Source organism: Camarhynchus parvulus, chromosome 20 (assembly GCF_901933205.1).
Source record: "Camarhynchus parvulus chromosome 20, STF_HiC, whole genome shotgun sequence".
NCBI lineage: Eukaryota > Metazoa > Chordata > Aves > Passeriformes > Thraupidae > Camarhynchus > Camarhynchus parvulus.
The window spans coordinates 7,942,340-7,969,999 of NC_044590.1; the positions used below are offsets into that span (position 1 = coordinate 7,942,340).

Genomic DNA, 27,660 nt, shown 5'->3' on the forward strand with positions numbered 1-27,660 from the left:
TTGTGAGGGAGGACAGGAGAGCAGCAAAAAACCAGGACAAGACCTGGGGGGCTGCACCTGCAGTTCTGACAGCACTTTTCTGCAGTGTAACAAGATCATCTGGTTGAGCACAGCCCAGATTAGAAGCCTGTAGCAACTTTCCACTGCAGATGCCTCTTTGGGTGCCTTTGGTCCAAGCTAAGTGGCTTCCTCAGCACCTCAGGACAAGCCTGCAGCAATAAACAGCTGGTAGCAAGGTGAAAGAATGAGTGTAATTAGTCTCCTTAATGCCAATTTCAGCCTGATCTCTCACACTTAAGAAAACTGTTACAACGATTTTCTTTTTTTCAGAGGAGCTCATTAAATAAAAATTAGAAACAAGATAGCATAATGGGTAAGAAAATTGTTTCTGCAACATCCTGCTAAAATCCAACACTGCCTGGCCTACAGACAGGCTTTTCTGGTTTGGAAGAAGATGCTCCGAACCTTCCTGCCCCCCAGGAATTCCTAAGCACCAGGAAAAAAAGAAGGAATCTGGACACCAGAGAAATTTAGGAACCTGAAGCAGAATGGTGCACAGCCTCACCCCCCAGAGAGGAGGCAAATGTGCTTTGCTAAGACTCAGCACTGTGCAGAACACTCCACCACAGCTGGCAGGAATCCCTGGCAGCTGAGCCTCCAGCACAGGCAGCACATTTTGGCCAAGTCTGCTTGAAAGCCAAGGTCTCCAAGAGGAGCCCAGCAAGGAGAGGGGCTGCCCAGGTGGTCAGAGCTCTCCCAGTCCCTTCCTGGTCCCTGAGGCTGCACATTGAGCACAAACAGGCCAGCAGCGAGCGGCGCTCTTGAGAACAAGCCCCAGAGCACCACAGCCCCACAGGAGCCTCTGGATGGTCACCCTGGTAGACACTCACTGAAAACAAAACCCGTCTCCCCCTCACAAAGAACAAACAGGAGAGACCAGAGCTTCTTGCTGGGCCAGGGACCTCTCGGGAGGTTGCAGGTTATTGCAGCTTTGAGACACAAGAAAAGTCTCTGTTTCAGCCCAAACGTTTGAAGAATGAGTTGGAGTTCTTCAGGTTTTGGTCTCAGAGTTGTTTATTGTATCTTGTCTATAAAAATTTTTCTCTTGCTTTGCTGAGGTCTGCTCAGCAGGACAGAGGCACTTCCACTGCCCCCGGGGTGGTGTTATGTATTTATACTACAAACTACGTACAACACGTTTACAATTACTTTCCAATACCTATCACTTACGTTACACAGTGAGCTTCTATTCTAAACCAATCTAAAAGTGCCAACATCCCAGCAGAAGATGGAGGTAGAGAAGAAGAAGAAGAAGAAAGGCTGGACATGCCCGAATCTTTCTATCTTGTCTCTAAAACCTCTATTCTAAAAACTCTAAAATCTACTTTTTCACTTAGTGATAATTTTATTATTACACTGCTTAAACTTTTGTGGCTTTTAGGTCTCCGTACAAAGTTGGTAATTTGCTTTATGGGTCATAATCAAAGCTACCAGTGTTCTGGGCTGTGTGCTAGGGTCTCAGAGCCTTCTGGCAGGGGTCCTGGCAACTCTGGGCACTTAGAGGGATGTCCTGAGTTCTGACACACTGGAGCAGATGTGCCAGGAATACTCAGAGCACAGCACCTGCCCACGAGCTGCAGATAACAGCTCCTGCAAAATAAAGGACTGACCTCCTTGTAAGCAACTTGCAGACAACAGCAACAGGCTAAATTTTGCATTCAACCATTAATGATTGATGCATTATTTATTTGGAATCATTTGCTTCATTCTGCTAATCACATCAGCACTACCAGCTCCCGACAATGAGCAGTGCTCACAGCCATGTCCCAGGAGCCACTCAAACCAAGCTCGGTGGCCTCAGGGCTATTTCACCTCCCCAGGAAAACATCCAGCCTTTGCCAAAAGCTGCTCACTGCCCTGCAGACACCACATACCCTCTGATGGCCAGCGTCTGCCACTGCTCACACTGCCCCAGGTCCAGAGGGAGCTGCTGAAAGCAGCTCCTGTCCACCAAGGCTCACCTGCAGCCAGGAGAAACCAGCACCACACTCAGGTTCTCCTGCCCTGAGCCCAACTTGCACTTTGAGTTCTGCCTTCACGTCATGGTTTAACTGCAGAACAAGGTAACCACTGTGAGTTTCTGCAAAATTCACATGTCAATGGCCCAACTTGGGCCCCACCAAGGCGGGGGCAAACAGCCCCATAAAGAGAACGCACATGGAAACCAGACACCCCCAGAGCAGAGCAGAGCAGCCCTTTGTCCCCTCAGTGCCACAGCCCAGAATAACCCATTTGTGTCCCCCCAGGCACTTCTGTGCCACCACTTTGCAGGCAAAACCCACACAGAGGGCACAGACACTTTTCCCCAGAGGAACCAGTCCTTTGGGAATGGACCAAGTCCAGGTGGGAGATCTGGAGACAGGGACAGAGAGACCACATGTCCCAGGTCACTCACATGCAAATGAAGAAGCATTTTAGCATCCAGTCCAGTAGAAATCAAATTTTGATACCCTTCTATGCCCACTAAATTCTGTTCACAAAGACCAAGAAAAAAAAAGGAAGTGAAAGCATTAATAAATGCTGGAAAAGCAGGGAGCTCCCACCAGCTCCCAGCCCAGCGTAGCTCAGGGATTATCTAGGCAATAGTTTATTTTTCTCTCCAGTATCATTTTCCCAGCTTGATCTCTACTGTCGCAGTATGATGGTTTCACCCCATTAGCCTTGCTTAAAAAAGTGATCCCAGGACTGTGAGCGTTATTGCCCACATAAATCAGGAGGCTTTGAATATGGAGCACCTTTAAATAAACAGCTGATGGAAGTGAAGTTCCGGGATCATTATTAATAGCTTTTCATTTCTGTGGCCGCTGTGCTGTGACATTCTTTCCCAGCAGAAAGCCTCTGCTTCCTATCCCCAGCACATCTGATCCCCCGGGTCCTGCAGCCAGGATGAATGACTGCACCTCTGTGTTAATTGCATCGCCCGCTCCACAGACGGAATGCTAATATTAACCAGCAAGAGAGGGAGAGTCTGCACACCAGCAGGGATGGGACAGTTCAGAGAGACACACACCAGTCCCACTGCCTTTTCTAGGGCTGGTCCTTCCTCCTTCCCTCGAGGAAGGGCAAATCTTCCAATACACACCAGTGAATGTTACAACAGGTGATGAGGTCCTGTTCAATTTCTGTCCTGTCTGAGGTGTCTTGTACTGGACAGACACCAATTTTCTCTGCTCTGCCAGCAATATTACACCTCTCACAAGCCCCCTGGTAAGCAAAATGATGCCACTCTCTGTCACCCTGGTTTTTTAAGATTTTCTAAGCCTTCTGATATTGACATTCTTGTAGTGAACTTTCTCACACACTTTCTGTAAATAACTCATTGTTTTGCATTCCTTTATGGAGGAGGAGAAATTTGATGGACCGTTGGTTCGTCCAGTGTCATTGGAGAGGTGGCACTGTCACCCTCCAATCCACTGTCACTCTTGGAAAACTATAAATGTTGGAGTCAGAAAATAAACTTCCCTTTTTCTTCACCTTGAGAGCAGCGGTGTGTGCTTGTGTTCTTTCATGTCCTATAGCGACAACTCTCCACATTCCAAACAGCTTCAGGATGAGTCCAAAGCAATGCACACCCTTGGAGAAGCAGCCACCACAGAGCAGCCCCAACAGAGCTTACAGGCACTGGCACTGTTCAAACATCTCACCTGGCCAGATCCAGTTCATTTTTCTCCAACATGACTTCCCCAGGGAGAAATCACACTCCTCCTCCACCCTCAGCTATCAGGGACTCTCCTGAGTGCTGCAGGAAGGTGCAGAGCATCAAGGGGCAGACCTAAGGGCAGCAACAGCTAACACCACCCACTTCCCCTTGCCAGGATGGTGAGCCTGGGACAGGACCAGACATCTCAGCAAGAACCTCAGCCACCTGCTCTGGGAGCCCCTGGCTTTGCTCTCTGCTGCCAGCACTGACACACAGGTGCTCCCAGGTGGAATTTCCCAAAATCCTCATGTGCAGGACCCAGAGCTGCCAACCCTGCTGCATCCACAAATGACATCTTTCCCCAGGTCTGTGAAGGGACCAAGTTTCGCCTCAGAAAGTGTGCTCAGGCTCTCTGAGGCACTTTGCCTAAAGAAGGAAAGGATCCTGCTGACAGCCAGCTCCAACAAAGTGACCGATGTAAGTGCTGGCAAAAAGGCTCCACAGTGCTCCAAGGTGCCCAGGAAGAGGCTGGCACTGGTTACAGACCCTTCACTGCAGGGACAAAACCAGAGGGTCCTGCTGCTGCAGCCCACCTCCATCTCCTTCTACTGTTCTGGAGCCATGCTGCTCACAGAGAAATCACAGGGGAAGCAAATACCCCAAACCAGCCTGTTACTGTTTGCAGGGACAGACTTTGCAACAGACATTTGCTGTACATAAACTCAAAGGGCTGCAAAGAGCAGCAAACCATGGGAACAGGTGATGGCTTTTGATTTTACTGCTTGCTCTTTTCCCAAATCCAGCTCTCAGCAAGGAGATTTGGGACACAGGCATAAATAACAGAAGGTTCACCTATGAGAAAGCTGAAGTGGAAGCATCAGAAAACTGGAGAGTGGCTGAACAAGGCTGAAAGAGACCACTACACACTGGAAGTACATTCCTTGGAGGGCTTTGAGAGGGACAAAAAGTGTTAAATGTGTCTCCTGATTTCAGAGCCCTTTGCTAGCTCTGAATTGTGATGGACTAGCACAGCAGAGATACACCCCTATGACAAGTCTGTGGGTCTCTGGATGTGATTCTGCAAGAATACAGCACCAGCCTTCCCTCTGCAAGGAACTCTGACCACTCTGCTGAGCGAAGAAAAAGATTTGATTCCTCCTCCACCACTCCCCCAGTGCTGTATTTGCAGACTGAACCAGCATCCAGCAGCCACCCAGGGCCTTCAAGCACAGGAAATACTGTGGCTATCACACATGCAAAGCTCAGTGCATCACAGAAACACTGCTTTCCAACCACCAGACTTCAGCATCCCATTGAAGCATCACCTCTCAGCAGAGGCCAAATGTGCAAATTGCAGTTGAAAGGGAGAACATTTCTGAAAGCTTGAAGCACGTGAACACAGCAGACTGGAACAGAATCTGCAAGTAGCTTCACTTTAATGTCACTACCAAACCAACAGCACAAAGAGGAAGGGACAGACTGGGAGCCCTGGGAACAACCACTCTGCTCAGCACAACTGATAAAGGGGAATTAATCATTCAGTTCCTCCATCAGGCACAGGGGTTCAGGGCTTTGGTGTGAAACTCCATCAAACAAGACTGGCATCTTCACTTCTGACATTCCTGGGTGGACAGAGGACGCAGCGTGGGGTTTGGCACAGGGCTTATTTCACAATCCAGCCCTTTGCCTCTGACACTCCTGGAAATAGTGAGGCTGTGAGGATCTTCTCAAGCCAGCACCAGGCTTTGAAGGGTCTTTCCTCATGTATCTGCACAAAGCTGGGACCTTGGGGCCTTGTACGTAGGTTCTAATGTTATTATTATCAAAAGGAATAAAGAGGGACACGGTGAAGTCAGAGGCAGCAAAGCAGCCCAGGCAACAAAGGGAGAAAGAAAGAGAGAGATTACAGCAGCAACAGGGAGGACAGAGAAGCAGATGGACAAAGTGCATGGGAAAGAATAGAGCAAAGGGGATATACATACACGTGAGCAAGCAGGATTGTGCTGGAACATGCGGGAGTGTGGGCGTGCAGGAGGGGGCACAGACACTCACACAGGCAGCTGCAGCCATTTGCAGCTCCCAGTCCTCCTGCCCCAGCCCAGGCTGCCAGCCTGGCACTGCTTCAGCAAGGGATCTCCCTGAGAACACGCAGGGCACACACTGCACTCCCCTGACCCAACCCTCTCCAGCCAGTACAGCAGCCACTCTGACAGAGAAAGATCCCCACAACCTAAGACAGACAGACAGACTGACTGACAGACCCTGGCTCTGGGCACCCCCCCACAAAGCAGTTCTGTGCCTGGAAGAGGGAGAAGTGGCAGGACACACATACAGCCACAGCCGCCTTCCTGTGTGGTTTTCCTCCAGCTTTGTCACCCTCACACACATTAACCCCTTGCATCCTGCTCTGTCACTGCACACCCTTGCTTGCACTCCCTTTGTCCTCTGGGCTGCTCCACTGCCCCCTGCGCGCTCCTTCCCAGCTCCCTTGATGACAGTCACATCAGAACCCATTCACACACCCCAAACCCCCAGTCCAGAGCCCACCACAGCCAGTCCATGCTGTCACTTGCACAAGTGCTGAAATCCAAACTGCGCATCACCCCCTGTGTGCTGCCACTCCCACCTCCAGGCTCCCACTGCCCCAGCTGGACACTGGACTGTGTCAGGACTGCAGCACAGACTAAATGTGTTCCTCTCCAACCCAGCAACCCTTTCCTGGCAGCAACCTCAGGCAGAGTTTGGGCATCCAAAGCCAAACTTTGTGTCCAGCCAAGGAGCCATTTTAGCCCCCCTGGGCCTCGGAGTTGCTGTACATGTCTTGCCCCTTGCCTCTCCCATCACACCTCACAGAGGTGTGACACCAAAACTCACACCTTTTGAACACACAGTCATGGTGATTCCAACACAGAAAAGCAAGACACAGCTGCCCTGAGCAGGGCTGGTTACAAACCTTTGAGAGGTTCAGGACCAAGCCAGACACAAGCACTGCATCTGGGCACTCCTTGGGCCCCCATGCTGGAGGACACCAAGAGCATTCACTCATCAAACAGCTTTCCACATCTTGGTACACAGAGGCACGGACAGACCTCACACACAAAAACATATAAAACATAAAAAAAGTTATCAAAGACTCCAGGCATTGTCTAGAAGAGGACAAAGAAAAAAAAAAGAAGCTATTTCTATATATACTTGGGAAGCACCAGATAGCACAGTGATGGACTAGATATAAAAAAGATACAGATGAGTCTCAGTCCCAACCTTTGATCTCTCACAAGGGAAATGCATGTGCTGCCTTCTGGAAACCAGGACCAGACATTATGTCCTACCTCTGCCTAAGCCCAGCTCAGCTGCAGTTTAAAGAAAAAGCTTCCAGCCTGGTGCCTCACAGCCCCTCCCTCTCGTTTCTATTTCACAGCAGCTTTTCACAACCCTGACAGTGCTTACTATAAGCAATACAAGCTCAGCTGCAGGATTTTCTCCTTCTGGGACAGACTAAGGTTTGGAAAATGCCTCTCTAGAAGAAACAAACTTGACTGGAGCCTGTGGCCAGGAGCTGAAGGCAGATGCTGAGCAGCAGCCCTGAGCAGTCCCAGGTCAGAGCCCGTCCTGCCAGCTCCAGCCCTCTGAAGGACTGAGGATCATTTACACCAGCTCACCACCGACACACAGTCCTGCTTACCAAGGCTTGCTCTCCAGCACTCTGTTGTTTCTGCAGCTTCTCCCAACACACACCATGCCTGGCAGCACCCCACATCTGTGTCCTGGTCAGCCTGAGTGTGCCTTGGCCAGCAGATCCACAGGACAGAGGCTCCATCTCCTGCTGCCCAGGTCTGACAAGGATTTTTTTCCAAGGCATCTCCCTAAGGATGAGCACTAAAAGGTGTTTAACTGTACTGGGTGTGGCTGGGAGGGAGTTAATTAGCTCTGCTTGGTGCTGAGTTTTAGGTTTGTTACCAAAACAAAGCTGGTAACACACTGATATTTTAGCTACTGCCAAATGGTGTTTGTAGAGTTAAAACCTTCTCTGCTTCTCACCATGTCCTCAGTAAACAGACTGAGGGTGCACAAGAGTTTGGGAGTGGATTACCCAGATCAACCACAAAGCTACCTTGTCCCATCTAACATCATGCTCAGCAACAAAAAGGGAGAGGAGGGATCTTGGGGGGTTTGCCACCCTTAGCTCAGGAACTCCTGGACATCAGTCCATGCAGAGAAGGCAGTGAGTGTTTGCCTTCGCATTCCTTGTTTTCTTTCTCCCTTCTTCCACTTTCACTTATTAAAGCATTTTTATCTCAACCCACACATTTCTTGCTTTTACTCTTCCTTTCCTTTTCCCACAACCCACTTGGGAGTGAGGGAGTGAATAATTGGCTGTATGGGGCTTAGCTGCTTACCAAGGCTATCCCACAACAGGCCCAAAACACTTGGCTGCACCAGTTCACAGCCAGAGCAGAGGAAATCAGACTGAACCCTTCCAAAGGCATTAACCAGAAAGCAGCAGAGTGGCAGAGGGAGAAGCTGCCATTCTCCTTGCACAGTGCTTTGAGCCTCTCAGTCCTGTGACGAGAGCTCACATCTCCAGTTCTGGAGCAGCCAAGCACCACCCCACTTCCCATCTAATCCACTGAAATACATTAGCACTCTAGGTGCAAAACCAATTAAAGCCTCAACTGATGGTTCCAGCATCCTTCCCAGCAGACACAAGTCTCCCATTACACAAAACTGCTTTTTAAGAGAAAAATCCATAAATGCTCACCTGTGGTGGCTACTGCAGCTGGGGAGGGTTCAGTGCCTGCATTCACTCCTCATGTCCATTGCTTTGTGATACCAAGAACAGGAGCAGCATCATCTGTCAGCACAACAGTCCTCTAGGCAGGGCTGCAGAGCTCCAGCTCAAAAACCCTCATCTGCCTTCCCTAACCCATTGCCAGCTCCTGGGCAAGGCCACTGTCCATCTGCAGGGTCAGCCCCAGCCCCTGGTCACTCGTGCCATGGGGACTCACAGTGGCAGCCCCGGCCCCGTGCACACCTGGGGCTTGTCCCCTGCCCACACACCCAGATGTGCCATCAGCCCTGCCACAGCTGCCACCGAGGCTGCTCCTGTCCTGCATCGAGCTGGGCCACACCAAACCCACCCAAGGGCTCACCTGAGAGCTGAATCTGGGCAACAAAGCAGAAAAGAGGGATTTGGGAAAGACACGGTCACTTCTCATCCTCAGCGAGACCACAGAGGCACTGCCCAACGGAGGGCCCTGTTCTCAGCTCACCTCTCTTTCAGATTAATTGGTTAATTGGCACGGCGGGCTGCGCACAGGAACGGAGGAAGGCTGGCTCCCTCTGCCGGCACCGGCCCGACCGGGAGCCCCCGGCCCGTGTCCGCCCCCGGTACCGGGATCAGCCAGAGCCCGGCCCGTGTCCTCCCCCGGTACCGGGAGCAGCCAGAGCCCGGCCCGTGTCCGCCCCCGGTACCGGGAGCAGCCAGAGCCCGGCCCGTGTCCTCCCCCGGTACCGGGAGCAGCCAGAACCGGGCCCATGTCCGCCCCCCGGTAGTGGGAGCAGCCAGAGCCCGGCCCGTGTCCTCCCCCGGTACCGGGAGCCTCCCACCCGTGCCTGCCCCCGGTACCGGGAGCAGCCAGAACCGGGCCCGTGCCCGCCCCCGGTACCGGGAGCAGCCAGAACCCGGCCCGTGTCCGCCCTCCGGTACCGGGAGCCCCCGGCTCGTGCCCGCCCTCCAGTACCGGGAGCCCCCGCCCGTGTCCGCCCCCGGCCCCGCTGACCTGGCACCGCTGTTATGAAGAAGTTTATAGGATAACTCAGTGAATCGATGTTCGCCCCGTTTGTTGGTTGTTAAGTGTTGCTTACCCAGTTGAATGTGTTGATTCTGTTAACTGTCAGTGTTGTTGGTCACCCTACCCAGCCGCCCCTTGCCTGCGCATTTTTGTCCCGAAATGGCTTTAGCCATAGAGAAGGTGACATGTGAGTAACTTGTAAATCGAGACACAACGTGCAATTCCAGAGAACATCCTAAAAAGAGGAGCCAACTTGCAGTGTAAGGGACTGAGTGACATGTCCTACTCAGGAACTGTTGCTCTGTTCCACGGGTGTGATTTCGGGTGTCACCATAACCTGACAAGAACAGGACCAGGATGAGGATTTCGGACGAGGAATTTTGCAGTTTTCCTACGCAGGGTCGTGAGGATGGAAGCCCCAGCTCTGCTACATAGCAAAGCTGTTTTACCTCCTCCTCCACACCGCCGAAGGGAGCAGCAGCACCCAGAGCTGATTTCATAAATAAAGGCGTTAAAAAAGGAGCAGGTCTCCTTGCCCTTATTTTTACTACACTTTGGGAGCTCATCTTACTACACTGCCACAACCCCCCAGAGCTGCCACAGCCAGAATTCAGGGTGCCCAGGGAATGGGTGCCCTGCCTTGGGACAGTATTCCTGCAGCAGGAGTGATTTTGGAAAAAACACCGTGCTGCTGGGAAACAGCCCAGGAGGGCTGTAGCAAACGGGCGTTCAGCTGACTTTTGAAAAGTTTAAGCAGGGATGTAATTTCTTAAGGACTCTGCTGATGCTCAGCTATTCCTACCTGCCATCAAAAGGTTTAGCTGTATTTCATAAGTGGGAAGGCAGCCAAGCTCAGAAAGCTGGTGAAGTCCAGCTCTCAAAGCAATCCCTCCCTCCTCACCTGTGTGTCCTCCACCTTCCAGACTCCAGTGGCAGGGAAAACGATTCCCTGTCCACACAGGCACAACTGCTGTCACATGTCAACAGTCACATGCCTAGTTGGGGCCATAACAATAGCAAAGAAAGCACATTTTCACACAGCTAAAAACACTGCATAGTGAAAATACAGAATGATCCAAGGGTAACTCTGCAGTTTGGTAGTGGTGGGGGTGGAACAAAACAGTGTCCTGTCCCAGGTTAACAAGATTATTTGCTCACTGTCAGTATGTGCATAACTCAAACTGATTCTCTCTAGAGAGGGTGATGAGGACAGGAGGAGGTGCTCAGAGCTTAGGAGCCACTTTTAATGACAAGGATTATTGGAGAAACAGCATTTTGGGGATTTGGGATTCCGGGAAGAAGCTGCAGTAGGAGCAGAGGGAGATAATCCCAGTGTGACAGACAGAGATGCAAGAAAGCAGCACTGGAGGAGGGAGTGCAGCATCCCCAGGCACACACACAAGTTACTGTCTGGCTCAAGGGAACATCCATTCCAGAGCAGGAGGCTGCCAGAACAAGGGTCTGGACCACAGCTTCCAGCTCTCTTCCCTCCTGGCATGGCCAGACCAGTATGGTTCCCCTGGACCAGCCAAACCTTTATCTGTCCCCGCTGACTCTGGCCAACAGAGGCTCCAGCTGCCCCACAGGGCAGAGGATCAGGCTCCCTGGGCAGCCTGTGAGCAAACAGCCAGCCAGGGGCTCCCAGGCTCTGTCCCAAAGGCAGCAGAGGGGCACCAAGGGGGCAGATCCAGGCCAGGGCCAAAGGGACATAGCCCAGGGTGCCCAGCTCCAGCACCTCTCAGGTGGGCATGGGGCCCTTCCTGGGCTGGTGTCTGCCCGCACACAGCTCAGCAGAGCACAGGGAAGGGCAGCAGTGCTCAAGGAGGGGTCCAGAGACAGACAGGTGTCACCTGCAGAGGCTGTGCTGAGTCCCCAGGGGCTGCCATGCACTGCACTGGGGATGAAGCTGCCCCAAGCCTGTGGCTGCAGCACCCAGGAGGGGCTGATTGCTGCACAGACCTGGACAGCTCATCTGTGGGAATGAGCTCCCTCCTGCCAGGCCAGTATTGTGACCACATCTCACCCTTTTGCCATCAAAACCTCAGGGAAGTGCCAGTTTACCAAAGCAGCGCTCAGCTGCTGTGCTTGCTCCCACAGCTGCTGTTTCCCAATGTCTCACTCACAGCCCTGGTCTGCAGGGTGAGCACCACTACCTGTACCCACATGCACACATGGGCTCCTGCCAAAAGGCATTCAGAGCTTTCAGGGCTCCTTTTATTGCCCAAGATGTTTCTATGGCGACTACCTTCACATCCCATCATTGGCTGTGGAAAGCTTCTGGCCATCAGCAGCTTCAGGTGACTTGAGGGCCTCAAGCTCCAAGTCACCTGCAGTTGTTAATGCCACTGGCTACAGCCAGTTGGGAAGAGATTAAGAAAGCCCCAGGTGAAGAGGGAATGGTGAGCACGGCAGTGTCAAAGAGGACTGAGCCCATGTCTCCTTCCCCTTGGTGTTCTCTTGAGTGCTGTAGCAGGGATGAGCAACAGAGAGGGGCAGGGGGTGTCTGCAAAAGGATATTGGACAAACAATTCTGCTTTCATGGTTCCCTGAAGGATTTCCCAATCAGCAAAGCTCACAGAAGTGCCATAAGCAAAGCACAGGATCACTTCAGCCCAAGCAGTGACGGGCCCTGCCACACCAGTGCCCTAGCAGAGCTCCCAGCTCTGCTCCTACAGGGCACCTCCCTAAATGCTCCTGCAGGGCAGCCACAAACCCGTGGGTGCTTCACCTCCATCACAGCCACAGCTTCCACCATGAGCCAGGCAGGGCCAAATTCAGCACACGTGACAGCAGTGACAGTGTGAGACAAGCAAGGTGGCTCTGTCTGGGGAGCAGACCCTGCCCACAACAGTGTGACAGCAGTGCTAACAGGCACTTAGCCCAGAGGAGTGGGCTAAGGAGTGTGAGCTAAGGCACGGCTCTCCCACAAGAGATCTGAAATTAGGAAGTGCAGCACTGAGCAGAGTCAAAACTGAATGAGCTCTGCTGGGTTTATTTTCTCCAGGCTCATGGATGGCACTGCCAGAGCAAGGCAGTGAGTAACAGCAGGACAGCAGAACAGGGCACAGCAAGTGCAGATTTCCCACACAAGAGCAGGAGGGCAGGACTGGGAACACAGAAGTGCTGCCCTTCCTGCAATGAGCATTGCAGCCTTGCCTTGTGTTTAGTGAGCTATCCTGAGATGGGGCACCCAGCAGAAAGGAGACACTTTCTGAAAAGCACCTTGATTTCCAGGTTGTACGTGCAGCAGCAATGAATGATGCAGTCAAACCTGGCCCTTGGGCTGGAGCAGATGGACCAGCTCTGGGCTGGAGCACAGATGGACCAGCTTTGGGCTGGCTGCCTCTCCTATGCCCAAGGGCACAACTACACCTGCTTTCAAGAAGAAAAATGCAGGGGCCTCAGCTTAGCAGGGTCTGTCCCCCACCTTTTAGGCAAAGCTGCCCTCTAGGAGGTCTGGGGAGAGCCACCCCAGGTGACACTGGTGTGTGCCCTCACCACCACCCAGGCTGGGTCAGCAATGTGGAAGCAGCTGAGACAGCACCTGGAAACCTGTCTGAACACAAAAGCCATGCCCAGCCACTGAGGCACAGGCACCCCAGGCACTCCCCATGCTGTGAACACTCTCTCCTTGTGCTCCCACCTCCCAGCACAGTCCTGCACCCCCGTTTGCTGCCCATGCACCAGGAAACATCAACAGCTAAGGGAGCTCTGGGGCTGCTCTGGGCCCCACACCCACTTGCTCAGGCTCACAGTGTCCCACAGGCCTCAGAAGAAGGTGCTGCAATGCTGGCAAAGAGCTGAGACATCCATTTGCAAGAAGAATTCCAACTACACTGCAAGAGAATCTGAGGAACAGCATCACCAAGAAGACCCACAGCTAGACCTAGACCCTCTGCAGGCATCCCAGCCAGCCCTGTGGGGCAACAAAAGGCACACACTGCTGGAGAAAGATCCACTTTTGCTAGCCAGAACCAGCACAAAAATGCCATCCAACAACCATTCCCCAACAGGATAAAACAGAGCTCCCTTCTTCCTGCCACAGCACAAAGGACAATAAAAAGAAAGAAAAATGCAAGAGACACAGAGCCAGGCTAAAGTAAGGTCTGGACTAGACTCTGAAAGCAGAGTTGTTGCAAAGGATAAAATTGAAAATTACTGTAATGTGCTGTATTCCTTTTATGGACTTCGCAAATAATAGAAAGTGATGACTAAATGAAAAGGAAACTGTGAACTAACTGGGAGGATGGGTCTCTGCAGTGGCTGCCAGCAGGAGCAGAGCCCCGTGCCTGAGCCCTCCACAGCTCCCCAGAGCAGAAACTAACCCACAAACTGGACACAACTGCAGAGACAGGTGTCCCACAGAGCTGAGACGCAGTGGACACCCAGCTCATGTTGGGTGAACAGCTGAGTCCAAGTCCAACCCCATGCTCCAAGTCTGCAGCAATTTGCTGTCAAAATCCAGCCACAAAGACTTGGCTTTTCTGCTGGGGTAGAGCAGGGACTTCACAGGGACACACAGGCACGAGCCCTGAGAATGCTGCAGCAGCCAAGCCAAAGGACAGAGCTCTGTGCCTTCACCTGCAGCCCAGGGCAGGCACACACCTGAGAGCAAGGTGACACAGGGGACCTGCTCCCTGCAGAGCCAAGAGCACACGGGTGCTGAGGGCATTCCCAGAGCAACAAACAGCCTGAGGCTAAGCTGGTGGCATCCCTCCCCATCGGGCACCCCTTCCACAAAGAAACACCACGGGATAAACTGGTGGTAAGACAAAAGAGATCCTGAGAACAGCAAGAAGCTGTACACCGTGTCCACCTACAACCTCGGGCAAGCAATCTGCTTGGGATTCACACCCACCTCATCTTTACATGTAATTTTTCAAGAAAGCAGATCACTCAAAATGGCCTGTGCCTCGGGATATGCATGGACTTATCTGCAGAGAAGTGTCATTGCTTGTAAACCCAAACACAGTTGCATAACCACATGGTTAAAAGATAACAGCACAAATTCATACATGGCTGTATCCTTATGCACGAATACTCTTCAGCGACATGATGTCAGAAGAACCCAAGTGTCACCACACCATTTCTTTTTCAAACTGCTTTCCTTTACTTTTCAAATGTGGGCTTTTAAAATATAAAAGCTAATTATTTGAAAAAAAAATAAGTAATTGTACTTTAAAGGAATAACAGCAGATTAAATCCCACCCAAAGTCCAGTTTTGTTTCAAAGCTTTCACGAACAATCTAATCCTTCCAATGAAATAAAGTCTGTGGGTTAAAAAAGGGCTTCAAATAAACAAACATTCCCTCTGCAACATTTCCAGCCAAATTTTACTGCTATGGGATAGTGATTATGAGTACAAAAGTAAAATTTGCTACAAAAAAAGCCTTGCTAGCTCAATATTATTTTTAATGGGAAAAAAACCCCCAAAAGCTGATCAGACAATATAAACAACAAACAGTAAATTGTGACCCTTTTCTCATAATCCTTAAACACAAGAAAGAACCATGACTTTTTCAAACATGACATTTGAATCATGAAAATATAGTATTTTTTGGGATGGAGCTAGGAAGAATAGGATTTTAACTGTTATTTTTAACCCAAAGACAACCTTTTCTTTCCTTTTTTTTTTTTTTTTTCTGGAGGCCTGCTAGCTTCTTTTGAAAAAGAGTTTTAAAACTGACCTTGTTCCAGTAGCCACTTGTCTGTCATAGGTATGAAATCACCATATCATATTATAAAGTGTCAATGCACCAAAAAGCAAAGGGCATTTTTTTTTTTCCAGAAGGAACAAAACTGGCTTTTTTACCTATGAAACAGCACATACTTTTTCTTTCATGAGTCCACCAATTTCAGCACTGTATTATTCGGCAGCCGGCATTTCATACAGAGACCAAACCTCACTCGCTCTGACCCTCACCTCACTGGAGCAGAGACGTACGTGAGACAAAAGTCAGCACAGAATCTGGGCCACCTTATTTAGATTTCAGCGGGCTCTACCTTGTGCTACTCTCAGGGTACTGTCAACATTTCAGGGAATTCATCAATGAGCAGCACAACCACCTTTTGGCCTTGAACACAAACAAACACAGCACCAGCACAGAGGAACCGTTTCAGACTAAAAGCCAGAGAAACAATTTATTTTCAGCATTTAAAAACTGATGTACCAGGACAATGATCTCCAACCCTGATAATTGTTTGCTGCAAATACTCATTACCCAGCGCTCTTGAAAGAAGTGGAGAGCATTCATCAGCCTCATAGGGAAAACATGGCAAAGCCCAGGTTCTGAGCTGGGCATGCAATCTGTGAGTACAGACTGCAGGCTTCAGCCATGCTCTGTGCATTGGGTACTCTGAAGAGACAGAAACAGGTCCCAAAGAAACAGTCATGAGCTGAGATTTCCTCAGTGGTATGCAAGCCTGTGTTGCAACACACAGCATTTTAACAGCGCAAGGACCAGCCCAGGAGCAGGGAGAGAGAGGCACATTCCCCCATTTATTTCCTCAGGCCATGCAAACAAGCTCTGGAGAACCAGAGCTCTGCGGAGCCACCCACCCATCCTTCCTCCGTAGCCCTCTCAGGTCCAAAGGCATCCCTGAGGTGCACTGCACTATCTCACGAAGTTAAGTCTGAACTCCCGAGCCTGCCCCTCCTCGCCGCTGCCTATACCATCACCCCTGCAACTGGTCCTGTTCACGCATAAAACCAGGTTAGATGAGAAGACAGGGCAGATGTCCCCAGACTGTGCAGGCTGTTAGAACTGTCAGAAACCAACGAGAAATGAAGAGGCATCAAGCGCATCACTCCACTCCCAGACCCACGGCAGTGCCCGCGGGAGCCCAGGTGGGTGAGAGGCACCTGGCGTGGCAGCGCTGGGCCAGGGCACGCCAGGGAGCAGATGCGGCTGCAGATCCCGCTCCCAGAAGGCCTGTGCACAGCCGGTTGGGAACCACGTCTTAAATGAGGAAAGTGCTAGTTTTAGAACAGTTATTTTTATTTTGTTGTTAGAAAAAAATGTGGCTCTGTGAAGGGAGATGCTACCCGGCCGGCTCTAAGGGCTCCCGCTGGGCTCCTCGGGCATAGCAGCCACACATCCACACGCGCCCAAAGCAAATTCCGTGCGGAATGGGCACGGAATGGGCACGAAAGCTCCGGTCTCAGCGAGAGAAATGGGGAGATGGATCTTGGGTAGGAAGGAGCCCGAAGAGGATGTTTTAAGATACCGCCGGTTAAAAAAGGAGCTGCAGCTCTTCAAGCACCGGACTGTTTTAATTGGAGGGTGTGCACGGACCCGCAGCTGGCGCGGCCGCGCCGGAGGCATCAAACCTCCGGCTTCTCCCGCCGGCACCAAGGAGACCGGGGCACACCGGGGCACCCCGGGACTGCCCGGCCCGAGGCGGCGGCGACCCCGGGGCCGGGCCGAGCCCGCGCTCACCCGCGGGGAGCGCCCGCCGCAGCCCCGCCGAGCGGCGGCAAAGTTTGCGGCGCGGCGAGGGACGGAGAAGTTGGGCTCCCCCCGCCCCCCCCAGCCCCCGCCCGCGCCGGCTCTTACCTGGGGCGGCGGCCGCGGCGCTCCCCCGCGCCGGGCGCTCGGCCTCCCGCGGCATCCTGCGCGGCCCCCGCCGGCGCGGCCCCGGCGCGGAGCGGAGCCCCGGCAGCCCCCGCAGCCGGGCACGGAGCGGAGCGCAGCCCCGGCGCCCTGGCACGGAGCGGGCGGAGCCCCGGCAGCGGGGCACGGAGCGGATCTCAGCCTCGGCAGCCGGGCACGGAGCGGATCGCAGCCCGAGCAGCCGGGCACGGAGCGGAGCGCAGCCCCTGCGCCCCGGCACGGAGCGGATCGCAGCCCCGGCAGCAGCGCGGAGCCCCGAGCGGCGGCGGCGGCGAGCGGAGCCGGTGCTGGCACCGGGCGGGCAGGGCGCAGGCGGGGCGCGGGCGGCGGGAGCGCGGCGGGGGCTGCATGTGCGGCGAGAGCCGCCTTCCTCCCCCTCGCTCCCTGCCTGCCTCCCTCCTTCCCCCGCCAGCCCAGCCCTGCCCAGCCCTGCCCGGCCCGGCCCAGCCCAGCCTCTGCTGGAGACTCTGAGAATGCAGCGCCGGGTCCGCGCCCCGGGCTGGCCCCAGGGGCCTCCCCAGGGGACCCGCCCTGGGGACCCGCCCGGCCCCGGGATGCGGCCCCGGGATGCGGCCCCGCACCCCCCGCGGGCTGGCGCGGCCCCCGGCGGGGCAGCGAGGCTCTGCCCGCGGCTCGGCTCCGCTCCCCACCCCGCGCTGCCCCCGCCCCGGCGCCCGCATCGTCTCCGCCGCCCCGGTGCCTTGCCGGCCGCCCCGGGGGCGGGAGCGGGGCGCGGACAGGGGCAGGGGCAGACCTGGCCACCCGCAGGTCAGGGCCAACCCTCCTGTGCCCGGTGCTGAGATCCAACTCAGTGCGTGAGCGTGGGACTGAGCCGAGGTGCCAGGGCGTCAGACAGAGACCCCAGCCCATGCTTCTGCTGCCTTTGAGTGGTGCCAGACATTGATGGCCCAGTGGCATGGTGGCAGGAGCTCTGTCAGGGGCTCTGGGCATCTCTGGGGCTGAGGCTGGGGCTGTCAGACCCCCTCCCGCTGTGCACCATGGCTGTTGGCATCCTCAGCACTCACCTCAGCTCTTTGGTGCCTCCTCCAGAGTCTTGCTCAAAGCATGGTGGGCACTGTCCTGGCCCAGCAGCATTTGAGGGTGCAGGGGCAAAGTGGCAGCACAGTTGTTGCCTGCAGTAGAGTCACACACCAGCAGCAAGATGCTGGGTGTGCAGACCACTCTGGGCCAGTGGAAGATGGAAGCAGGAAGAAGCTCAAGGCTGGTGAGACTGCAGTACTGTATTTGAGGATGGATAAATCTGCTCCTGCAAGTCAGGTTTTAGTCACAGCCTAGGCAAACCGACTCCAGTGGGACATTTCCCAGTCTCCACTGCCCAGACACTCACATCTTACCAGGAGAAAATGCTCTCCCGTGTCCACAGCATTCTCTGTTACTTGGCCTTGGAGTTTGGCCCTGAAAGGAACACAAGAGAATGCCAGAGGAGGGAATGCTGCGTTGCTCCATTTGTACAGCACCTTGTGTACAAGACAAACAAACCCTCTGCTTGACCAACTTGATCAAGAAACAGTAGTAATTAAGTGGCAGGTTATCCACAAACTACGTGGATCTGGTGCTTCCTGTTCAGGCAGGTGCCCTGAAGGTGAGGGAGAGGTGGGTGGAAAGCAAAAGAGAGGCTTATAAGCACAGCATGGACCCAGGAGGAGTGGCTCTTCCTTTCCAGGACCAAAAGAGGAGCAGGATGCAGACCCAGCAGCAGCTCTGGCAGCTTTATTTCCCACCTTTGCCCTGCCTGGCACAAGGCTTCCCACCACCCTACTGCTGCATGGCTCCCACCCTCAAAGGCCAAGGGGACCCTCAAGACATCCCAGGAAATGCTCCACATCAGCCCCTTCAGACACAGAAACATCTAGAAATGTCCTCAATCCCAGTGTGAGACTGAGAGACCTGCCAGCTGCAAGCACTGCTGCCAAAGTGGATCCCACTTGAGCCTGATGCTCTTGTAGGGAAAGGAGCAAAGCCTGGAGCACAGCTGCTCTCTGCTAACACAGTCTGCAAACAGAGACCGTGTGCTCAGTGCCAATCTAGCCCTGGGACACCTGCAAGGCTCTGGTGCCAGCTAGGACACTGGCGCTGGGAACACCCCGATCCTTTCCCTGGGACAGCCAAGAGGTCACCTCGCACAGTGCAGGTGGAGCTGAGCCCACCTGGCTGGAAGCATCCAATAAGCTGGTGTGATACTGGGAGGAGATGGTCCCAGCACTTGTCTGTAGTCATGGTGCCTTTTTCCAGCCTGTTTTTGCTAAGACCCCCTTGTTCTGAAGACACAGAAGATTTGTCTCTCCTCCCACTGCCCCCTCCCCTGTGGCACAGCAGCTCCATGCCTGATCTAGTTGAAGAAGTCCCTGCTTATCACATGTGGGTTGGACTAGCTGACCTTTAAAGGTCTCTTCCAACCCAAACCATCCTATGACTCCATGATTCCATGCCTCTTGCTGCTGCCATGCAGGTGCTGGTAAGGCCCTGCAGTCTGTCCCACCCAGCTCCCAGATGAACCATGGAGAGCACCACAATGAGGCAGTTTATGACAGTCCTTCCATGACACCCAAAATCAGGGGTGCTTCAGAGCATGCCAGGTGACATGGTCAGGAGCCGCCAGGGAGAAGGAGAGATGGAGGAGGCAAAGTAGAGCTAAGGACCACCCGTGACATGATTACTCCCCATGACCACTGAAAGCAGCCTCCACAGCTGTGTCCCAGCCCCTCTGAGAAGCTGACATGTCACTTTCATGTCATGTCTTGTATGTGCAGTGACAGAAGGATGGACAGGTTATCCTTTGACTTTGCTGCCATCCCCTTTATCTCCATGAGAATTTAGTCCTCATCTGGCTTCTCTTTTTCTCTTATTCTCCTTGCTGCTTTACCCCAGTGTTTAAATAGCTCTTTTGTATTTTTTAGCTTTCCTCTACCTGCAGCACTGTTCCCTCACTCTGTTATACTCTCCCCATCTCATTGAGCTCCAGGCCCCTTGCTTTGTTCTCTCCCTATCTCTCCCTTTCTTTCTGCTGGTGCCTTGTCCCTTTTCTTGTTGTGATTTGTCTTCTCTGCTCTGTCCCTTTCACTCTTCTATTCTCCTTATCTCTTTTTGCTTCTTCCTCTTCCTTTTCCCACTTTTTGCACTTCCCCCCTTCCTCTCTGTGCCTTTGTCTGCAAGGAGTTGAAAGTTAAAAGCTTTTCCAACTTGATCCTGAGCAGCTTTCCCTGATGCTTTCATCTCCACAACACATTTGTAAAACTGCTCAGACTGAAGAGCCATGACATGAACAACTGAAGAAATATCAGAAAGAAACAGGACTCCCAACATGGAATGGAAATCTTCCTTTTCTAAAAAAATCTCTGTTTCACTAGCACTGAGATTTTTCTCTCCACAGCTCCTTAAAACACAACATAAAACCCATTTACCACAATATAAAACCCATTTACCAAGATTTCATTTTCCTGGCCTCATTCTCCTTCCTGGAGACTTCCTGGAGTTCTGTAGGAGGCAGACACGGGGGTGCCTGAGAGCTCCCCATCATCTGCCAAAAAGTAGCTGTGACCAACCTGTTCTCCCTTCCCCATCTCTAACAGGTCCTGCCAGGTGTGTCAGTGCTGTATCACAAACTGCTATCCAGAGGAAAGTGCTGGTCACACCAGGAAAGGTGCTCTGGCTCTTGTCCAACCCTGCTCCTGCTCTTCCTTCATGCAAACCTGGCAGAGACCTGGCAAACTCTCCAGCTGATGTGTCACCAGCTCCTCTCAGCTGCCAAAAGGAGTTCTTAGCTCCTTTTCGTGTTCTGTGCAATGTCCAGCATTGTTTGTTCTGGGTATAGCAGCTGCAGACCACTTCAGGGAAAATCAGGGAACTGATGCTTTCAAGCTGCTTTGCTTGGTGCTCCTGCGCAGCCTGTGCTGTGCAGGGCTCATGTGTGAGCACAGGAGTATGGCCAATCTTACCTGTGACCAGCAAACTGCAGAGTTACCAGCACAGATCTGTGCTGTGTCACATGGAGCAAGCCCAAGTGCTGCCTGCTTACTTGGAAATTTGTTGCTGAGAAGCCCATGAATCTTGGCTATTCTCACAACTCTGTGAAAGATTAATCTTGCTAAATCCTCCTACTCCTTCCCTATTGGAGAAACAGATTCAGCACAGGACAAGCTTTGTGACTCACCTCTCTGTTGGCAAAGCCATCTCCCATTAATCTAACTCCCTGTCTAATGTCCACATTTGGCAGGCAGGCAATCCATCTCCAGTCCAGCTCTGTCCAGGATCCAGCTCCCCTGTCAGTCACAGCTTTCCTAACACTGGGTTCCCTGCAGGGCTTCTCCCTGGCAGGACAAGGGCAGCCTGCAGCCCACTGCCCACAATGACAGCAGGGGACAGAATTTGGGCAGGATGTGCACTTGTTAGGCAAAGAGATCCCTGGCTGCAGTGGCTGCTGGGCTCAGCAGCTGTCCTGCAGAGCTGTGTTCTTTCCCTCAGCACACCCCAGCTCCTCTCAGCACAGCAACAGAGATGCACACAGCTCAGTCCCAGCAGCCTCGCTCTTCCTGGGGGCAGGATTCAGTCTGCTGCTCTCCAAAATTCAGCCTGAAAGGAGCTGAACACTGAATGTCAGGACTGGCAGAGAGGGCTTTGCTCACAGAGATGCAGCTCAGGGTGCCATGGGAGATGCATGGGAGCAAGTCCCCCTGACACACTCCCTGCAAAGGGTCCCTGGGAGGTCACATTTGCTCCATTGTGGTTTTCAGCTACCTCTGGCCAGCTGCTCATCCTTGTCTCAGAGACACTTCCTGTCTCTGGAGGGCTGCACTGTGGGATGCCCTGTTACCTGCCTTGATTGCCTCCTGCCTTTACCTGGTTGCTGTTCTGGTTTAGGATGGTTTAGGATGGACCCCACAGGCAGGTTGTACCACATGGCTTTCTTCATAGCCCATGGCTGTGGTAGAGGTTCTGCACCCCTTAAAGGTGCAGCACCATGATTCCTGCTGGAAATAGGGGCATGAACTGAAGGGAGCAGTCCTGTGCTCACACAAGTCCTGCAGAACTGGGGACAGTGTAACACAACGCAGAGCGTGCCCACACGAAGATGGAGGTGACAAAACATGGCTGGGAGGGACACAGCCCCAGCACTGACCTGTTTGCTGGGCACACCTGAGCCAAGTGCCCCAAACTCTTGCCCAGAGCCATTTTTCACATGCCCCCTACTCAGTCAGCCAAACAACCCTGCCTTGCTGAGGTTCTTCTGTACTGCTGAGGATCCTTTCCTGGGAACATTCCCACTGCCCCACAGATTCAGGCATTGCCTGTCACCACAGCCTGGCAGCTCCCCCCATCTTTATTCTCTCTGAGTACTGTGTCATTTGCAGACTCCACGGTGTCAGCCTTGTGATTAGATTCCAATGCCTTTATGAATAATTTGTTGCACAATTATAAAGCAAATATTTAATTGAACTTTATGTAAAATTGCTTCTGCCTCTGAGCACCGAACCCCAGTTTTGGGAGAAGGCTCTGCATGACCCCATCAGGCTCTGGGTGCCCTGTGGTGAGGCAAGCAGAGCACTGCCAGACCCCCTCCCAGCAGCCTGTGCCTGCTTGCAGCTGGCCCTGGTGCCTCAGCTGAGCCTGCCAGGGGACCAGAGTGGGTGGCTGCACGCTGGCCCCAGAGACTGCTGCAGATGCAGCAGCTGCAGGATGGGTGAGCCTCCCTTCCCTTGGCAGCGTGTCCTGGGGCACAGGCAGGGGATGTGTCTCCCTCCCTGCCAGCTGCAGCATTCCCACAGTGTGACCAGTGCAGCGCTGGCAGAGCTCAGCATGAAGGATGTCACCGTGGAAAATGTCCCTGTGACAAGTGGATGGCAGTCAGGTTTCAGCACAAAGATAAGGACACATGCAAAGACCCTGGATTTTCTTCTTTCCAGTCCTTTCCCTTCCAGGACAAGACTGGAGTGTGCAGTTGGAAACCTGCACTTCAGCCGACTCTTCAAAGGAAGGTATTCCTCATTGGCCATGTCTCAACAGCATGGGGCACCAGTCTGAATTGATAACAGGAGCTTTGGGTGTCCATCTCAGCACATGCAAGGGCCTGTGGTCTGTGCAGGAACACTCAGTACCAGACATCATCCACAGGCTCAGCTGGAAGAGGCTGAACAGGAAGGGTCTGGACACACTTCAGATTGGCCATGGCATCGCCTCTGCACAGGAAAACATCTGTATCAGCAGAACCAACAGAACTGGACGAAATCCTAATTTACCATGGTCTGTAAAAGAGGCTGAAGTGCCTATTTCCAGTGAGGCGAATTTGAAATTGAAAGAGGAAAACGAGTGCATTGAAGAGATCAGAAGCTCCTTTCCAAGCGTGTATCTGGTGCAGGTAATTGCTAACTGACCTGGAGGGGCTCTTGAAATCGACCTAATGCAGCAGATTCTGCTACTCAGAGTGGCTCCAGGGCTGGGGACAGCATGTGCTGGCACTGTCCCTGCAGTGTGCTAGCATAGGAGGACGGGCTGGGCAGTGGTGAGCTACAACATGGGAAAGGGAAGGCTCCCCCCACAAGTTCCTCAGCCTGGCCCGAGCATGTCCAGTTGGAAGGACTTGGGCAGCTGCTGGGAGCTGGACACTTGTCCTTGCACAAGGCAGGCCTGACTGCAGTGATGGGGGAACCAAGGCTTGGAACCTGGCGCCTTGGGAGGTTGGAGCAGGAGCAGCTGTGGAGCAGCTGCGCTGGCACACTGGGAAAGAAGGGATGGATGGTGGGTCTGGTCAGAACTTGGCAACTCAGGAAGTGTGTCTGGACACCCAGGTGGGAGCTGGAGTCCCTGGGAGGGTGCAGGATGCAACGTGCCCTGCTGACACGGGTGTGTGGTTATTGGTTTCTCCGCACCAACCAGTGAGGAATGTCAGTCCCCTGTGGCAGCCTGGAGTTATTCCTTTCCCCAGCAACACTCTTTTGCCTCTCATCTCAGCTTGGGCAGCCCTTTTACTCAGCTCTTGCTTTTATGCCTCCAGATGAAGCAGCACAGCTTACCCTTTGGCTGGCAGCCACACGTCCCCTGCTGACAGCACACCCCAGGACCAGGCCATTAGCTTTTGCCCCTGGCAGCTTCCCTTCCTGCCCAGCCCTTGTTCCTTTTCACTCATAGGTGTTAAAGGCTCCTTTCAAGGTACACCTTTCTGCTTCCTCTGCAATCCAGACATTTCTTTAATAAATCACATCTGTACTGGCTCTGTGATGTCTATTTGGCTTTGAGCTGTCATCTCCACTGCTTGTTGTGCCCAGCGTGAAATGCTGCCACTCTGCCTATAAAAATTGGAGGTTGGGGCAGTTATTTGTAGCAGTCATTCAACATTTGCTCAGTCTGGTCCATGCCCAGACTGAAGAAAGCCCATTGACAAGTACTTGGCTCTGCTAATGGGCAGGCAGATGAATTGCCCCTGCTGTGGGATGTGTTCACAAAGTGCCCTCCCTTCAGTGGCACAGGGACTTATTCCAAATTGTTTGCTCCCAAGACTTACATCTAGATGCACAGATAACTGAAGCTATGCCCTAGATATGCAACATGAAAAAGACAGGGCAAAGAAAATGAAGAAAGGCAGAAGTTGGGGACATCAGGTGTGGGTTGCCTCCAAGAATCCCAGCTAGATGGAAAGCTTAGGACCAGGGCTAACTGGCAGGAGGACCATGATACAGCCTCCCTTTGTCCTTCTCTCCCCAGTCCACACACAGGCAGGCACACACACACACACACACACACACACACTCTCTCTCTCTCTCTCTCTCTCACTCACTCTTCTGTAGCCCTGAGGTCAGCGAAAGGCAGAGAAAAATGAGGTTCAAAGCAATTGTAATCTTCCTGTGATAATTACAGAACTGTGGTGCAGTGAAAGTCACAGTCTGGCTGCACAAAGCAGTGGAGAGGCTGTAAGCTGGAAAACAGTTGTTTGTTTCTGTTACTAGGATGGTGTTTGGACTCACATCCCAGAAAGGAAGAGTGATGTGAGCACTGCTGGAGCACACCAGGGCTGAGTGCAGCGGGGAAGGATTTGCAGTCTGGGCTGGGAAGATCACCATGATGTGGCTGGGAAGGACCAGCAAAGCCCCCCTGTACCCAAGGGCATTGGTTCAGTGCCTACATCTAGAAAGTGCTGCATCAGCCCCAGCTCTGCTTGTCTTTCATCATGCCCTGTTCCCTCTGACTCAAATCCTGCTCAGCCACCACCACTGTTAAATTAACTGGCAATATATGTGAATATGCAGTCCTGGCTTCCTTCATGCTGTGGCAGTCCCACTGCACTGAATTTAAAGTTACACTTTCCTTGTGCCATTTATTGTCCTGTTGTTGTGACTAGCAGGCGTCTGTAAGTATCTGACAGGGTTCTACAGCTTTTCCAAAGTGCAGCTGCAGGAATCTGAACCTGCCAAAGATGTGCTGTAAGTGCATCATGTGGGGCTCCTATGCTCACTCAGTTACCAGGATCCAAAGAATGATCCTAATTTTCTAAAAATATTTGTATTTCCAAACTGTGTACTTGTCTTCTCTACTACATTTCAAACAGTCCAGTATAGATATTTTTAGAATAGACTCAAACACAGTCCATCATGTCCCTTGAGCACATAATTAAGTAGTCACCTGTTTAGCTGTTGCATGCCTGCCTTTCCTTTTCCCAGGCATTCTTTCCTATTAATCCACCTTGGAATTGTCATTTTCCTGAAGTTAGCTGTGGCACACCCATGGAATGGCACCTCTTGGCTGTTTTCACCCCTTCAGAGGGTAAGGGCTATGAGATGCTCTTACTGGCCCAAAATCCTCCAGAGCCAAGGCTATGGCTGCAGCTTTTATGAATACACATTCTGAATCACATTTTCGCAGGCTTTTACAAGGATATGGCTTAGGGCCATGTTTGTTGTAACTTTGAGTTTTCTGGGAAATACTCCTGCTTTCTGTAGCTGCTGCATATCCATTGCCAGTGATGATTTTTCCTCTGCAGTGGGTGTTCCTCTGGGTGGGCAGAGAAGCCTTCTTGCCCAGCAGACTTGTTCTGTTGCAGCTCCTGGCTCTTGTACATATGCTGGTCTTTCCTGGTGTGCTATTGCCATATGCAGAATTTCACAGATCAGTCTGTGCTCAGAATTCTCCCAGATCCTCAGCTCCAAGGTTTTACTGCAGGTCTTTAATTCTGTCACATATTGATCGACTGTTTCTGCTTGCTTGAAAAGGATTGGAAATGTTAAAATGATTCATTGTTTGGTGGGATACACAGTCGCATTTTGTTATGTTTCTCTTACACGTTCCTTTCCTCCTCCCACCAGCAGCACAGAGACCAGGGCTTTCACGTTAGAGCTTCTTTCATCTGCACTAATTGCTAAGTGGATCTCAAACTGCCTGACAGTTTCTGTTCTCTACTGCATCCCAGCAGGGAAGAATTTAATGCTGGACCCTGTGATACGCTTGTTAGTTCTTCCAAGAGCTCCTGGAAACCACTAAAGTTCATATTTAAATTTTGTCAGAGCCACCTTGCAGAGAGAAGTGTATGTATGAGGAAAGATTGCCTTCATTGGGGCTGAACCAGCGCTGATAAAAGTGACTTAGCTCTGAAGAGCGAATCGCAGGGAGTTAAAAATAATTTCCTGGAGCATCTTCCTTTGGCCCCAGTTCTGAGAGTGAGCAATGAGCCCGGCATTCTGAAAGCCCAGCCCAGAGCCCATCAGTGGCAGAACACCCCTGGCTGTGGGAGGGATTCTGTGCCCAGCCCCTGTGTGGGTCAGGCAGAGGTGTGTGCTGTGTGAGGGAGCCATCCCTCCTTCCTCTCCCTGCACTGGAGACAGCAGAGACACCAGGCTGCTGCCCCTCAGCAGCGCCAGCAGGGCACATTGCCCCTTCCCTCCCCGTCAGTGCTGCCAGGGCACATCCTGGTTTGGCAGGGAACCCTCCTGGCCCCGGGCTGGGGAGGGAGGGCAGCCCTGGCACTCATGGGGATCCTTGTGCTGGTGCTGGGAGCTGCCTCCTGGCAGAGCAGCAGCCTGGAAGGGCAGCTGGGTAAAACTGGGCCCTTTGCTCCTCAGCTCCAGGCTGCCAGGAGCTGGATGGCCGTGCCCAAGCAGGGCCTGCCATGTGCAGAACATGGCTCCTTAGGGAATCCTTGGAATTGCCTTTGGAGAAACAGCAGCAGCCTGCACCGTGGCTCTGGGGCAGGGATGAGGAGCAGGCTCCACTTGCCATTTCCTTTCCTTAAACTTCAAATGTGCCATCAGACGTAAATTATTCACTTGTAATCCCTGGAGCTGGCAGCAGCTCAGAGAGGATCCAGCTCAGGTGATAAGAAGGAGGAAAGAAAAAAGAGGAACCCATTAAATTTAAAAACCTCTGAGAGTCACAAAATGTAAAAATATATTCAGGACAGGAGCCAGGCCAGGATAGGGAAGCTGAGGGTCTGGCACTCACAACTCTCTGAGTAGTGGGGTGCCATGAAAGACAGGGCTTGGTGGTTCAGAGTGCTCTGCTCTGTTACCTCTTCTAACTCCTCCTGATGCTTTGTCCTGTGTCTGTGGTGAAG

At 52.7% G+C, this 27,660-nt stretch overlaps 1 protein-coding gene across 1 annotated transcript in view; it reads right to left on the reverse strand.

Moving 5' to 3' along the window:
• Positions 1-17,110, reverse strand: part of CDH22 (cadherin 22) — a 79,114-nt gene extending 62,004 nt beyond the window's left edge. Inside the window, exon 1 of the mRNA XM_030963086.1 lies at positions 17,049-17,110. The gene's annotated coding sequence lies outside the window, so the exon portion shown is untranslated. The remainder of the gene's footprint in view (positions 1-17,048) is intronic.
• Between the last annotated feature and the right edge of the window lie 10,550 nt (positions 17,111-27,660).